The sequence below is a fragment of the Sturnira hondurensis genome, unplaced genomic scaffold, assembly GCF_014824575.4.
Source record: "Sturnira hondurensis isolate 20B ecotype Veracruz unplaced genomic scaffold, ASM1482457v3 Scaffold0021555, whole genome shotgun sequence".
NCBI lineage: Eukaryota > Metazoa > Chordata > Mammalia > Chiroptera > Phyllostomidae > Sturnira > Sturnira hondurensis.
In genome coordinates this window covers 2,685,645-2,702,215 of record NW_028094186.1, presented here as the reverse complement: position 1 = coordinate 2,702,215, position 16,571 = coordinate 2,685,645, and positions in this window count along the sequence as shown.

The following is a 16,571-nucleotide window of genomic DNA, read 5'->3' as shown; positions in this document are numbered from 1 at the left end:
AAAGTCCTTTCCCACTTTGAAAGGGCCCTGGGACCCCTCCCAGATCCCACTTAAGGAACCATTCCTGGCTCTATCACACCCAACTTTTGGAGATGAGAGTCCACTTTTGAGAATGCCTCTGGCAGGTAGCATATTCCCAAGCTGATAGCAGGTACACAGTCCTGTCCGATTAAATGAGCTTTTATTTTATTTTTTATTTTTTAAAGATTTTATTTATTTTTAGAGAAAAAGGGGAAGGGAGGGAGGAGGAGAGGGGGAGAAATATCAATGTGTGGTTGCCTCTTGCCCACCCTCTACCAGGAATCTGGCCCCCAACCCAGGCATGTGCCCTGACTGGGAATCTAACCTGCAACCCTTTGGTCCTCAGGCGGACACTCAAGCCACTGAACCACTCCAGCCAGGCCCTAATTAAATGAGCTTTTATTTTATAAAAGAATTATTTTTGTATTAATCAGCATCCAAAGCAATTGACTTGACATGGGTGGTGATAGTCTGCTGTGCTCCATAGCAGAGCTATTGTTTTTCTTTTTAAAATGTTTTTTATTTTTAATTTTTTTAGAGAGAGAGAAAGAAATGGGGGGAGAGACAGAAAAATAATGTGTTGTTCCACTTACTCATGCATTCATTGGTTGATTCTTGTATGTGCCCTGACTAGGGATTGGAACTGCAACCTTGGCACTAGGATGATGCTCCAACCAACTGAGCTACCCAGCCAGAGCTCAGAGTTACTATTTTTCTACATTTATGTTTTCCAAGAAGTTTGGATGACACAATTTATTAAAACAGTTATTGATTATCCATCATGTCTCAGACATTGTGCTAGATGCTGGAAATTCAGTGATGAAAAACATGGAGCTTATGTTTCCTTGAAACATAAGGATCAAACTTCGAACCAAAGGATCGAAGTTTGATTCCCAGTCAGGGCACATGCCTGGGCACATGCCAGTTCCCAGCAGGGGATACATGAGAGGCAACCATACATTGATATTTCTCTCCCTCTCTCTTTCCCTTCCCCTCTAAGGATAAATAAATTTTTTTAAAGTCTTAAAAAATTATACTTATGGGGGGAAGAAAAAATAAAATTCTACTTATTAAAACTGTTGATGGTCAGGAAAGGTATTCTTTTTTAAAATATATTTTATTGATTACGCCATTACAGTTGTCCCAATTTTTCTCTCTGCCCCCCCTACCTGGTACCCCCATTCCCTCCAGCAGTTTCTTTCATGTCAATGGGTCATGCATATAAACTCTTTGGCTACTCCATTTCCTATACTGTACTTAACTCCTTCTGTACCTACCATTTTTCACTTCTTCTTCTTTTTTAATCAATGTATGGTTGCCTTTTGTGCGTCCTCTGCTAGGATTTGGCCTGCAGGGAACTGGCCTGCAACCCAGGCATGTGCCCTGACTGGGAATTGAACTGGGATCCTCTGGTTCGCAGGCCTGTGCTCAATCCACTGAGCTATGCCAGCCTGGGCTCATTTTTCACTTCTTAATCCCTGCACCTTTTCCCTCAATCTCCTCTCTGCCCTCTCAACCGATAGCTCTGCAAATGATCTCCATATCTATGATTCTGTATGTGTTCTGATTGTTTGCTTAGTTTGTTTTTTAAATTCAGTTGTTGATAGTTGTGAATTTATTGCCATTTAATATTCATAGTTTTGATCTTCTTCTTTTCTTGTGTAGTTCCTTTTAACATTACATATAAAATGGCTTGGTGATGATGAACTTCTTCAGTTTTACCTTGCCTAGGAAGCACTTTATCTGCCCTTCAGTTCTAAATGATACTTTTGCTGGCTAGAGTAATCTAGATTGTAGGCCCTTGCTTTTCATTGCTTGAATTCTTATCAGTCCCTTCTTGCCTGCAAAGCTTCTTTTGAGAAATTAGCTGACCGTTTTATGGCAATCCCTTTGTAGGTAACTACCTGCTTTTCTCTTGCTGCTTTTAAGATTCTCTCTTTCTCTTTAACCTTTGGTATTTTAATTATGATGTGTCTTGGTGTGGTCTTCTTTGGGTCCATCTTGTTTGGGACTCTCTGTGCTTCCTGAACTTACTTGTATGTCTATTTATTTCAGCAAATTAGGGAAGTTTTCTTTCATTATTTTTGTCAAATAAATTTTCAATTTCTTGCTCTTCCTCTTTTCCTTCTGGCACCCCTATGATTCAGATGTTGGCATGTTTGGAGATGTCACAGAGACTCCTTAGCCTATCCTCATTTTTTAAAAAATTCTTTTCTTCTTGCTGTTCTGATTGAACGTTTTTTTCTTTGTGTTCCAAATCTTTGATTTTCTTCTCACCTTCATTCCCTTCACTTTAGGTTCTCTATAGACTTTTCTTTATTTCACTTAATGTAACCATCATTTCTGCCTGGTTTCTGTTTATGCTGTTGAAGTACCTAATGAGTTCCTTGAGCATCCTAATAGCCAGTGTTTTGAACTGTGCATCTGATAGGTTGCTTATCTCCATTTTGTTTAGTTCTTTTTCTGGAGTTTTGTTCTGTTCTTTCATCTGGGCCATATTTCTTTGTGTCATTTTGGCAGCCCTGTGTTTGTTTCTGTGTATTAGGTAGAGCTGCTTTGACTCTATCTTAGTCGCGTGGCCTATTGTAGAAAAGTGCACCTGTAAGTTGTATGGGGCAGAGCCTTAGGTAATCGCCAGGGCTGGGCGACCCATGTCACCACTCTGAGGCTCTGTGTGGGGGAGGACTCGAAGAGGGGACAATGTCACTGCCTGGCCTGTGGGATACTACCCAGGAGGAAGCTGCCTCCTTGTACTCACCCCAGTGCTAGCCACCTGGTCTCTCCCTGTATGCCACTGGTGCCCTTCCAGCTATTCCCCGGGAGCTGAATCCCAGAGGGAGTGTGTCTACACAAGTCCCAAGTCTGTTTTGGGCCCTTTCAGAGGCGTCTCCCAAAGAAACCTGCAGTTTTTTCTGCTGCCCCAACCTTCACTGGTTTTTACAGCCAGAAGTTATGGGGACTTATCTTCCTGGCTCTGGAACCCTGGGCTGGGTGGTTGGTCTGTGGCTAGGATCCCTTGCTCCTGAAGTATCCCTCATGCTTTTTATCTACGACGCATGGATGCGGGACCACCCGTTCTGCATCTCCTTGCCTCTCTGCACCACTCCGCTGTACCTCTCCATGTCTCTGCACCTCTGCACACCTTTCCATGTCTCTCTGCGTATCTCTGCCCCCTCCTACCAATCTGGATGAATGTGGCTTCTTTAAATCCTTGGTTGTTGGACGTCCATATAGCTTGATTTTCTCACTGTTCTGGGTAGTGGCTGTTTTGTAGTCTAGATATAATTTTTGCTGTAGTCGTGCAGGAGGTGAGGTGTGTTTACCTATGCCTCCGTCTTGACTGTCAGGAAAGACTCTTGAAAAAATGTTCCTGGGGAAAATACATTATAAAACTGTATATACAATATGAGTCCAATCTGAACAATTATATAAATGCATAGAAATACATAAAAGTCTTAATCGTACTGTAATTAGTTCTGAGTGGTAGGATCACATGTGATGTTTGTTTTCTTTATTTCCAAAATTTTAACAGTGAACACAGGACATTTATAACTGGGGGAAAATGTTATTTTAAGACATTAAAATAGATTATCTAAGACTACAGTAGATTATCTAAGACTTGGATTCTAAGGAATACAAGGAATGAATGTGTGCATTAACAGTGAATTCACTCACAGAGCAGAGTTAGTGGAAGCCAAAACTTAAAAGAAGAGCCTGTACTTAGGTAAATAAATTCTGTGTGCCCCAGAGTTTCCAAACCACAAGTAAGGAATGTCTGAAAGGGAACACTGAGTCCTGAGCAGTGTGGCTCAGTTGGGCGTGGGCCTGCAAGGTGAAAGGTCCATTCCAGGTCAGGACGCACTCCTGGGCTGTGAGTTTGGTTTCAGGTTGGGCATGTACCAGGGCCAGCCAGTCGATGTTTCTTTCTCCCTCAATGTTTTCACTCTCTTTCTCCCTCTCTTCCCTCCTCTCTAAAAATAAATAATATCTTAAAAAATAATAAAAGAAAAAGAACACTGAGTCCTCTTTAGTCTGGGAAGTTGGCTTGTTGCCTACACATTAGAGTGAGAAGGCATATAGGAAAATGCCAGGCGTATCTTATTAAATAAATTTAAAGAGCATGCTTCTAACTGACTCTGTGCCCACAGATACAGAGACAGTGCTGCAACCATCTGTGACAATTGTCTGAATTAAACAATTGTATCAATAAAATGAATCTTCATGTACTGACTCAAGGTTTTGATTCTGCCGATGGAGACAGGTTCAAAACTCCATGGTTTTAACAGAATATGTCCTTATGAGCTCCCTTCCAGCAAGTGCCATGCTTGCTCTGTTTGTAAGAAAGAAGAGGGAGGGGAAGGATCTTCTGCGAATACATTTAAAGAGTACATTTCACTACTCGATTGTAGCATAACTGACATATATAAATGGTGTGATGATGATAGTGAAAGCTATCATTGAACATGAACTAGCTATGTGCCAGATACATGCTCATCATTTTATCTGCATTATCTCATTTAATCTTCTTTACTGTGAGGTAGGTACTATAACTCTCCTCACTATACAGATGAAGCAACTGAGACTTTATGACATTATAAGGCTTTGGGACAATATACAAGGCTTAGGGAGTAAGAGATAAGACAGTTCCTGCACCGGCAAGGTCACAGTATTTGTACAGTTAAATTTAAGGTCTATATAGTTTATAATTCACTCATCTTAATTTTAACCTGTTTAGGTTTTTTTTTAAAGATTTTATTTATTTATCTTTAGAGGGGAAGAGAAGGAGAGAGGGAGAGAAATATCAATGTATGGTTGCCTCTCATGCATCCCCTGTTGGGAACTGGCCTACAACGCAGGCATGTGCCCTGACTGGGAATTGAACCGCAATCCTTTGGTTCACAGGCCCACGCTCAATCCACTGAGCTATACCAGCCAGGGCTTAACCTGTTTAGTTTTATACCAGTCAAGCTACCCATTAAGTACTACCCAACCCCAGAAAGTAACAAGTACAAAACACTGTTGTCAGCTTGCTTAAAGATATTTACTGATGTTATGAGTGTCACTGAGCCCTCTTCGTAGTAATCTATGGAACCCTCATGCATTGCATGAGAATGTAAAAAGCTGCAATTGCTGTGGAAAACATTTTGGGGCTTCCTCAATAAATTAAGCATAGAATTACCACATGATCTAACAATTCCACTCCTGGGTATGTCTCCAAAAGAACTGAAACAGGCATTGAAGCAAAAACTTGGGGGTGAATGTTTATAGCGACCCTATTCACAATAGCTGAAGGTAGAAACAACCCAAATGTTTATCCACTGATCAATAAAATATGGTACATTCATACAATGGGATAACATTCAGCCATAAAAATGAACGAAGCACTGGTACCTCCCACAGCGTATGTGAACCTTGAAAACATTATGCTAAGTGAACCAAACCAGACACAAAAGACCACATGTTGTATGATTCAATTTATATGAAATACCTAAAATAGGTGAATCTATAGAGACAGAAAGCAGATAGTGATTGCCAGGGCTTAGGAAGGGGAGAGGGGGCCGGAACTGCTCAACGGGTTCGAGGTTCTCTTGCTGGGCGCTGACGATGTGCTGGGGCTGGGTGGGAGTGATGGTCGCACGACACTGTGGAGGCTTTAAATGTCACAGGATTGGACACTAACGTGGTAAGTTGTGTGTGTGTTTTACCACAATAAAAAAAGAAAAGAAATGAATCTAATCTATTAGTGAGGTCGGACATTTGCAGTAGTCCCTAACCTTTATTATTGAAACCAACCCTGAAATAAACATCATCGCACATCCAAATTTTTGTACCTTTTGGTTAGAACAAATTCCTAAGCGGTGAATGGCTGAGCCAAAAATAAGAAAAAAATCTGATGACTTGACATACACAAGCAAATGCCCTTGGGAAAGTTGTACCAATTTCGCTCTTCTTATTCATTCAGTAAACATGCAATAAATATGTGTGAAGTTTGTACTCTGGGCCAGGTACTCTGTTAGGGCTGGGAATAAACTGAACAACAAGCCGCAGTTCTCAGGGTCTGAGACCTAACAGGGTGACACAGCCATGTAAATAGCCAGTAACAATAAGGGACGATAACAACAGCTGGAAGTTTAGGGTGGCGCCGAAGCACCAAGGAGGAGGACGAAACTCAATCTCTGTCAGGAAGGCAGGCGATAGCTCGGAGACCTAGGAGTGTCCTCAGTTGGAGTCGGCCATTCTCACCAATTCTGGATATCACCTGAAAGAAGAGGTTGCAATTTTTATACACGAAAACGTTGACTTCTTAAAACTATGTTTATTTGATTGCTAGTGAAGATGGAGATCTTCTTCGTGTTCATTGATCATGTCTATTTCTTCTTGTGTCTACTTTCCCATTGGGACAGAAATGTTTTTCTCAGGATTTTCAAGAGTTCTTCGTGTAGTAAGGATATCTCTATTCCAATTATTTTAATGGCAAATATATTCTGCTCGTTTGTAGTTTGCTTTCAGATCCTGTGCAGGGGGAGCTCTGACTAGAGTGTGGCTCAGCTGGTTGAGTGTCTGCCTGCAAAGTGAAAGGTTGCCGGTTTGATTCCTGGTCATGGCACGTACCTGGGTTGTGGGTTTGGTTCCTGGCTGGGGTGTGTGTGAGAGGCAGCTGATGGATGTTCCTCTCCATCTCTTTCACCCTCTTTTCCCCTCTCTAAATATAATGATGAATAAAATCTTTTAAAAATCTTGTATAGGGTGGTTTTTAGAGACAGCTTTATTGAGATGTAATTTACATACCATAAAATACCCCCATTGTAAGTGTACAGTTCAATGATTTTTAGTATATTTTTAAATAAAATTTAGCAGATGTTTATAACTCAATGACATATACATATTACTCTAGTACAGTCTATATATTAAGCATATAAATATATAGTAACATTATAGAATTATACAAGGTGTTTTTTATTTTAAAAATATGTTATTTATTTTTGGGGAGAGGGGAGAAAGGGAGGGAGAAAGAGTGGGAGAGAAACATCGATGTCTACCCCCAACTGGGGACCTGGCCTGCGACCCAGGCACGTGCCCTGACCAGGAATAGAACCGATGACCTTTAGGTTTGCAGGATGATGCCCAACCCACTGAGTGGCACTAGTCAAGGCACAAGGTCCTTTAAAATATATATAGCTTTAATTGTATGTAACCATAGTTTTATTATTATTTTTTTTAAGCTCAAGCTATTATAGAGAATAAAAATACCAGTAAAAAAGTTTTTAAAATATTCTTTTTGGAGCCATATTCCATAATCAGTTGTTGTTTATTTTCGCATCTGGAACATGAGAGGAAGCTCACAGCTGTGGGGGAAAAATCACATTAGGTTTTTCACGTGGGGAGAACTTAGGCCTGAAAAGCAAAGAATGCAGAGATTTAGTTGTTTAGGTTCCCTGCTGCTGTACTCGCAACTGTGTAACTTAACGTACAACCTGCTGGCATGTGGAGGATCAGGTGACTTGGAGCCCTTGGTGAGAAGTGGAGGCTGTTGCGTAACACTGATTCAGTGCGAGGTAAGGTCTGCTTTAAGCCTGCCCTGCCTGATGACCTTTCCTTCTCTCCCGGCTCTGTCTGCAGTGTCCTACTTTAGGGCATCTTTTCTTCTTCTTCTTTTAAATTTGACTACTTCTAGAATCCTCTTTGCTTGGTGATAACTGTTGGAAAGGAGTGATTTCTGGATCATTTGCATTTTTAATGGAATTGCAACCTTGGTCTTTGCCTGATGATCAAAACGTATCACCTTGGGTCATGCCCCTTACAGCCATTTCATTCCTCTCCTGGACGCGGCTCCCCTTTTCCCACACTGCCACAGCCGAAGGCAGGAAGCCTTTTCCTTTGTCCCCTGGGCTTTCACTCTGTGAGGTGGGTGTTATTATCCTTATTTTCAGTTGAGGAAGCTGAGGGTAAGAGAGGGTAAGGGTTTCCCCAGGACCCACGGGTTCAAACTGCCCGGCTTGGGGAGTTCCCCACTCTACGTGTCTCAGGGAGAGGCAGAGCCTGCCTCACCGTTTGATGGCTCCAGGGCCCACACTTGTTTTCCCAGCCTTCCTTCCAGCGGAGGTGGGGCCTGTGATGTAGGCTTCACCAATCACACACCCCTTTCCCAGATTTAGACAGCAGGGTTAGAGCCACAATAAAGTAGGGGCCACAGAGAACCCTCCTTGGTCACTGTGGGGGCACAGCACTCCAGCAAGGGCATCTTTTTCATTGGAAAGTGGCATGTGGAATCCTGGGGTTGAAACCCTCAGCATCATGGGAGTCTTGGGAGTGAGTGGGGTCCCCATGGCAGGGCGTGGAGGGATGGGTGCTATCAACTGTCAACTTTTGGTGGGCCACGTGGCTTTGGGTAATGAGCCTCTTAGTGAGAGCCTTGAAAACCTGAAATCAGAGAATCTGCCCCCAAATTTCGGGATGGCCTAAGGGCCTTGATACCAAGAACAATTCTGGGAAGGATGCAGACCCCTACCTATAACTAAGATGATCTTTTTCCCCTCTGAGTAGGTAAAAGCTCAGAACCAGATACAATTGGGTGCAGAAAAATAAAGAAAAAGTATCTTGCATTCAAGTATCTTGCTATGGAGAATTGAGGAACTTCTTCAAATGATAATTCAGACTCAAACAGGCAGAGTCATAGTGGGGCCTATTGGAGGGGCCCATAGTGGAGGCGGCAGGAAGCTGATATTCGGCAGCAAGTGCCTTGGGCTTCAAGCTAATTGCCCCTGATGCACCGCCAATTCGTTTTCCCTATCCTCCATGGCCAGGTACCAGCCAGTAAGTGGATACGTGGGAGGCGATAGGCCACTAGGTTCTGGGGGGGGGGGGCAGGACGGCTAGCTGGTCTCTCCATGAAATAGGGCCAGAGGAGGTCAGACGGGGGAGAGTCCTGAGGGCTGGTGCCGTTGGGAGAGGGCAGTGTGGAGGAATGAGAGCTGAGCCGCGCCTGGAAAATGGGGTCGTCTTAGAGGAGGCGAGGCTGAAAAGAAGAAGGGATGGGGACTGCTTTTAGGTGGGGGAAGTGATAAGCTCAAGGGCTCACGGGGGAAAATATACAAGTTGTGTTTGGTAAAGAAAATAGGGATCAGTCTGATTAGAGCAGTGAGAAGTTGTGAGAGGAGGCTAGGTCGGGCCTGGAGCTCCAAGCTAGGGGATTTGAACTTTACTCTGAAGATAATAGAGAGCTATGAAAAGCTTATAAACAAGAACAATATAAGATGACGGTCGTGTTGGTAACCAACTGCAGTTTAGTCTGAATTATAAAATATTTAGATGGAATTGTGATTGGCCTAAAGACGATTTCACATCATCCAGAGATGAATACAGAGCTGGATTTTTTAAAAAAGATTTTACTCATTTATTTTTAGAGGGGAAGGGGAGGAGAGAGGGAGAGAAATATCAATGTATGGTTGCTTCTCGTGTGTCCCCTGCTGGGAACTGGCCTGCAACCCAGGCATGTGCCCTGACTGGGGATTGAACCGCGATCATGTGGTTCGCAGGCCCGTGCTCAATCCACTGAGCTACACCAGCCAGGGCTTGGATTTTATATTTCACCTTTTTGGGGGGTGGGGACAAGGGGAGAGAGTGTGTCATTGCATATTCTTAGGAAGGAAAGCATGACGTTGTTAAAATTGTGGTGTGGAAGTTAAATACAGGCAGAAGAATGAGAATGGATGCTGACTAACCGAAAGGACAGGCTGTGCCAATCGTGTGCCTGTTGCTCTCAGCCCTTATCTGCCCCTGTGTGCTTGGCTCTGCATCAGGGACAGATATCACATTTTCCAGGCTCTCGTGCTTTCTGGTTTCTGCTCAGATGTTGCCAATGAAAGGTGGTGGGAGATGGAGAGCGTCAACTCCCTTCCCGCCCCTGGTTTCTGATGGCATCTCCTGCAGCAGTGGCAGCAGCACAGCTGAGGCGGCAGCAGTGGTGGTGGTGACAGCACTGGCTTTAGTGACAATGACAATGGTGGATATAGACAGTGGCTGCGGGGACAGAAACAACCACCTGCAAAGCACAGGCTCCCAGGTTCCTGCTCAGACAACGGGGCTCCAACGGCCAACAGAGCCTTGGGGACACCAAGCCGCTGAGCTTTGGGTGACATTTCTGCTCCTCTCACCCACAGTGGGGCTGGCTTCCTGAAGTTAATAATCTTTGGGTACTCTCCCCTCCCCTCCCCTTCTAATCTTCCAGGAGCCAGTTTCTTTATTCATTTCTTCTGTTTGAAATACCTAGACTGGTTTTCTTTTCTTTGATTGGATCCTGATTAATATAGTACATAGTATATTTTCCTTCCTTCCTTGGTTTCTAGGAAGGACATTCCTAGAACATTCCTCGCATCCTAATGGACATTCCTTCTCAGTCTCCCTTGCCAGCTGATTCCTCCTCTTCAGTTTGACTCTTAAAATTGGAGTGCCCCAGGCTGTGAGAACTGTTAAAGACTTTCATGTGACTAGTTACCTTTTCAAGTAATGTAAAGATCTAATCTGTAATACAATTCTGTCATCCAGGAACACAGAAATTAATTCATTTCATTTCACAGGGGGGAATTTGAAGATTTCTTGCCCTAGGGACTATTTCTTTTTCTTTTTTTAAAAAGATTGTATTTATTCATTTTTAGTGAGAGGGGAAGGGAAGGAGAAAGAGAAGGAGAGGAGCATTTATTGGTAGCCTCTCTCACTCCCCCAACCAGGGGCCTGGCCCAAACTAGGCGTGTGCCCTCTCCGGGAACTGGTGACCTTTCTGTTTCCGGGCCAGTGCTCAATACAATGAACCACACCAACCCGGGCACCCTAGGACTATTTCATTGATACCGTCTTGGTTTCACATGTTACTTCTAATTCTGAAGCTGAGACTTAATCCCAGACTGTTCTACCGGAAGAAGAGTCACTTGTGGGATATTCGTCATAAAAACCTCTACAGTCCAGGTTCTGATCACTTCCTTTGCAGGTTCAGAAGTTACTTTGCCGTTGAGTCTATCCTGAAATCAAACAAATCCCAGAACACAGAGTGTCCCAATAAAATGCTTACACTTTTCACATGCTAATATAAAGTAAGTGTAAGGCACCATTTTGAATAATGAATTACTGATGGTGGAGGTTTGTAGTTTTAAGATAACTGAAGTATTTCAACAATACTCAGTGTTCCAGTCCGTGAACACGGTATCTCCCCACGTAACAGGGTGAGAGCATCCTGTTAGCATTTTGACCTCCTCGACTCCAGAGACCTTCACCTCTACTCTATCTAAGGTACCCACTGCCAAGGTCACCCCCTGGACGTTGCATCACTTAGGATTTCTGCATTTCTTAAATCTTAAATTTAGATATCTCACTGTGACCACACCCTCCCACCTTTCCACATTTTTCCACCCAGTTGTTCCCACTACAACCGTCCCTCAATTTATTTTTTCTATAAGATTGTATTTATTTATTTTTAGAGAGAGGAAGGGAGGGAGAAAGAGAAGGAGAGAAACAATGTGTGGTTACCTCTCGCGCACCCCCAACTGGGGACCTGGCCTGCAACCCAGGCATGAAACCTGACCGGGAACCGAACCAGCAACCCCTTGGTTTGCAGGCCCGTACCCAATCCACTGAGCCACGCCAGCCAGGGCTGTCATTATGCTATAGAACAGACCCGAGGAGGGGGAGTACACAGTATACTATTTCCAAAAGGTGCCCCCTTTGTCTCCAGGCGTTCCCCCCACCTACTAGGTTCTCTTTGCCCACCCCAGAGGAAAGACGTCTCTCAATGCCAGAGACTGGTGAAAAGGAAAGGAATTATTTATCTAAAACGTTATACAGACTTAGAGTAATGGCTTAATATCTTCATTAAAATACTGAAGTTCTTTAGAAGACCCACAGATGCACACAGCCCTTCCTTCTCCCCTTTGCCCAGGCCAGGGTACCGTAACTCAGGGAAATAGTAGAACCACGCTGTGGTTCAGGCAGCTGCTCAGTTCTGGCACCATCCGCCGTGTTGCCGCCACGATCTCCAGTTAATACAGAGCCACGTGGCACCTCCTCCTGGCCCACCAGCAAGGGTCCTTTCTCTCCTTTTCTTCCAGGCAAAGTCTCTCCTGCTACCTAAACCAGGGGGCAAACGGGAGCACCCCAAAGCCACGTGGTCCTAACTTTCGTCCAAGCTGCATGGTCCCAACCTCTGCCAAAGCTGCATGGTCCTCCCTAGTATGGCTCCTGCACCTGGGTTTAAATCCCTGCGCCAGTCTTCCTCTGCAGCCCCATTTTCTACTCCTCCCACAGTCAGTTACACCTTCCAGCATTCCTGTATTCTTCCAGCTTTACTGGGCTGCCATGGTAAGTCTGGGCAGGTATGGCCCCATGCGTGGAGCCAATCACCTCCAAGCTCTCACGCAGGTGCTGTGACCAAGGGGAGTTACATCCCAGTTACATCCTGCATTGAAGTCACTCCCATCCCCCTGGCTCAAAGCATGGCCACAGCTATTTAACATATTTGTGAAACCAGTTAAAGATGATAGATATATTAAATGACCATGCCAGTGGTTAGCTGCAAAGCTGTTGCTGTACAAAACAGCTCTCAATGGCCCTGCTCCATGTGTCCCATCCCCCCACTCAGACTGGTGGGGGTGAGGACATCTTGTATGTATTTTTCTCTAATATTTCCTGAATACCCTGAGTTCTGGACTCCATTACAAATCCACATTTGGGGTCCCCTCTTGCCTGTACCCTGTTACAGTTGCATTTTTATTGTATTTTTTCCATTACTATTTAACTCCCTTATACCTCCCGCCCCTGCTGTCCTTGCTCAGCCCCTTTCTCTTCCTGTTCTCTCTTCTCACTTCCCTGCAGGTTATTGCTAAGAATGCTTCCTGATAGATCATCGCACAGGAATCTTCCCCTCAGGGTCTTGCTTTTGAGGAGCTCAGTCTCAGGCAATCTGCACCCAGCTTTTCCTCCTTCCTTTCATGATGGAAGAGGTGCTTCCCTTTAGTATGAGCCCCAGATACCTGCCTTCCCTCTCCTTCTGTGTCCTTCCCTTCCGCACCCACACAGTCTTCCTGGGCAAGCTTTGTGTAATCTCATGGTTTAATTTACAGTCTGTCTTAGTTTCCTAAGGCTGCTGTAATGAAACACCACAGACTGGGTGACTCAGGCTGTTACAGAACCCCAGCCTATACGCTGTTCATGAACAGCCCTGGGCTCCGATCGCCTGCCACCAAGAAGCGTGACTCCCACTGCCAGAGTTTGGTGAAAAAGAAAGGAATTGTTTATTTAAAAGTTATACAGATTTAAAATAATGATGGAATTCTGCCGTTAAGTTCCACCCCCTTTAAAACACCCACAAACACACAGTCCTGCCTCCCTTTGCCAAACCAGGCCAGTTTCAGAATACGCCAGTCAGAGCTCCCATCCTTCAGAAAAACAAGTAATGGTTCAGCGTTCCCCGTCACAGTTCAGCATTCCAGGTACCTCCCATTAACCTGTGCTTGGCTGGGCAGGTCCCCCCAATTCCATCAGCGGGACCACTGTGATCTCTCTGGCAGGTTTCCCGGCAGGCCTCCTCTTTCTTTCTCCAGCTCTTCATCTGAAACTGCATGGCATTTCTTTACCCCAAACCATGTGGCACCTCCTTACACACCAGACCTCGTGGTGGGACTGTGGGGGCCCTTCTCTACCCGTTCAAACCACATGGCCACCCATTCCGGCTGGCCACCCTAATTTTAAATGCTTACTTGGGGCTTCCTGTGTGACCTCATACTCGGCCCTATATGTACTGTTATGAAAAGTATCTTAAGCTGTTATTGTCAGCTTTTCCTCTTTCCCCAAGCATGGGCTATAGGGGAACATGCTCTGTGTTGGGGGGTGGGTTTTTTAATCCAATTAACTTTTCCCTAAATTCCAAACCCATTACCTACACTTTGTTCTCCTTATAAAAAGGGCCATTTAAAAATGGAGTTTAAGATGGTCTGGGAGGGTATGAACCTGCCATCTTCTCAGACCGCTGGCCATCTGAATAAAGCACCCAAAAGATTCAATTGCTGTCATTGCTTATTGGGTTTGGTAGTGACAGGCAGCCTGGACGTCAGTATCCTTTCTGGTTTCATGTTCATGGGCCATTCGCGCACTATTCACACCATGTCCAGGAGCAGTTCATGAACCATGCATGCACTGTTCATGCACTGATCACGTGCCATTCACGCGCTGATCAAGTACTATTCATGTGCCCTTCACGTGCCCTTCACGTGCTGGTCATGCACTGATCACATGCTGTCCAGGCACTGATCATGACCTGCCCATGCCCCATTCACATGCTGATCACGTGCCGCCCATGCCTGCTCACATGCTGATCACGTGCCGTTCCCATGCTGCCCATGCCTTTGTTCATGTGCTGTTCACATGCCGGCCACGTGCCAATCATGTTCCACCCATACCCAATCACGTGCCGATCATGTGCTTATCACGTGCTGTCCAGCCTTGTTCACCTGTCATTCACATGCCATTCACATGCTGTTTGGTAGGGGACCAAAGACTCGAAAAATCTTAGTGTAAGTACTACCTAATAAGCTTAGTACCCAGTGCGTATAAAAGCTTTGTTCCAGGAACTGAGTGCATGACCCACCCTGACTCCGTGAGACCACAGTCAGTTCCACCTCTGTGCCTCAGGGGGCCTGCAAGCAGTTCAGGATGTATCTGAGCCATTGCCCTCCACGGTGGGATGACCACCACCCGGGACACAACTAAAGACCACTGCCCCGGGCGAGAATGCTAAAGTTGTTTTTTTAATCCAATTAACTTTTTCCTGCATTCCAAACCCCTTACCAACACTTTGTTCTCCTTATAAAAAGGGCCATTTAAAAATGGAGTTTAAGATGGTCTGGGAGGGTATGAACCTGCCATCTTCTCAGACCACCATCTGAATAAAGTGCCCCAAAAGATTCAATCGCTGTCATTGCTTATTGGGTTTGGCAGTGACAGGCAGCCTGGACTCCAGTGTCTTCCGGTTTTGTGTTTTGGTGACTGCGCCGGGATGACTTTGGGACTCTCTGGTGAGTCTGGGTATTTGGTGGGGAGTCCCGTTGGCTGCCTGGGCTGAGAGGCCCAGCGGGTTTGCATTCCAAGTTGGCTGCCAAGTGATCTCATTTAGGGATTCTCCCCCTCACTCCTGGCGCTTCTGGTCACTTACCACATTTGATTGAATCGTTGCGCTTTCTGGTTCAGGTTAAAGTCCAGGGTCATGACTTAGGTCATCTGGTAAAGGTACCTTCTTGGGTCACAGAGCTTCATCTGAAAAAACGGTGTCTGATCTGGTTTGGTTTGGGTACCTTCTGTTTGGATCTCCATCTGGTAGAATGGGGGGAACACCTCCGTTCTGGGAAACAGCCCTTTCGGGCCAATTCTGGCTAATTTGTCGATTTATGAGCATGTGTCTAGAGCGTATGTGGCTTTATTGTAGTACTGTTCTGTTTGTGTCCTATATAATTTAGACTCAGGAGAGCTCTGGTCACTGAATGGGTCTTTAAATTACTGTGTTATCCTGTAACTAGAGTTGTTTTGTCAAAAATCAGGGAAGCGGGACACAATGCCTCACCTAGAAGGTTTTTTGAGTTTACGTGATAAAGATGCATGCAGAGTTAAGAAAAAAAACACACACCAGAAAACAAGTTAATGGCTCATAGAAAAGGGAATTTGCATGTGAAAGATAGAAGCTCAGAGGAGAGGGGCCAGGAAACTCTAGATATTATGACTGCTGGGAGCTGGTCAGAGTTCCCACAGCCCCAGGGGATCCCCTCTGATGAGGGAAATAGAGAAAGTGCGCCGGAACTGGCATCGCAGTCTCGTAATTGGTCAAGGACCCAGATGTGGTGGAGGAAAAGCCCCACCCGGGCAGGGCAGTACCCTTTTCAGAGACTTGCAGTGAGAGTGTGGCCAGAGGGCCAGCCTGCTGGATGTTGCTGGGCGCGTACCCTGTTCTCTACATTGGATCTGTTAAACCAGAAAAGCTCAAACTCTTCTTATGGACCTGATCCTGCTAAAATAACTGATTTGGTTGCGTCCGTTTTTGCCACTCATCATCCCAATTGGGCAGACATACAAGCCTTATTGAATTCTTTGCTTCAATAAGGGGGTGAGCAGAGGCTGGTGTTGGATAAGACAAGTAAAGAGGCTCAAAGGCTACACCAAGAAAATCCAGATGGGGCTCTGGGCCCTCCCAGGGCAATACCTCTGACTGAGCCCAACTGGGACCCTAATGGGGATGGCCTTCCTCCCTTCGATCCTTCTAAGAGATGCCTCCTTGAGGGAATGGGGAAAGGCGTCCCTGAGCAGAAGAGTCTGAGTATGGTGCAGGCGGTGCAACAAAAGCCCACAGAAGACCCCTCCCAACACCAGGAAACAGTTAAGGAGATTCCTGGGGATGGCCAGCACCTGCCGCATTTGAATTCCAAACTTCAGGCTCATTGCTAAACCACTGTGTGAGGCTCTGAAAGGACCAGAATACAGCCCTTTAGAGTGGACAAAGGAGTGCACTCAGGCTTTGG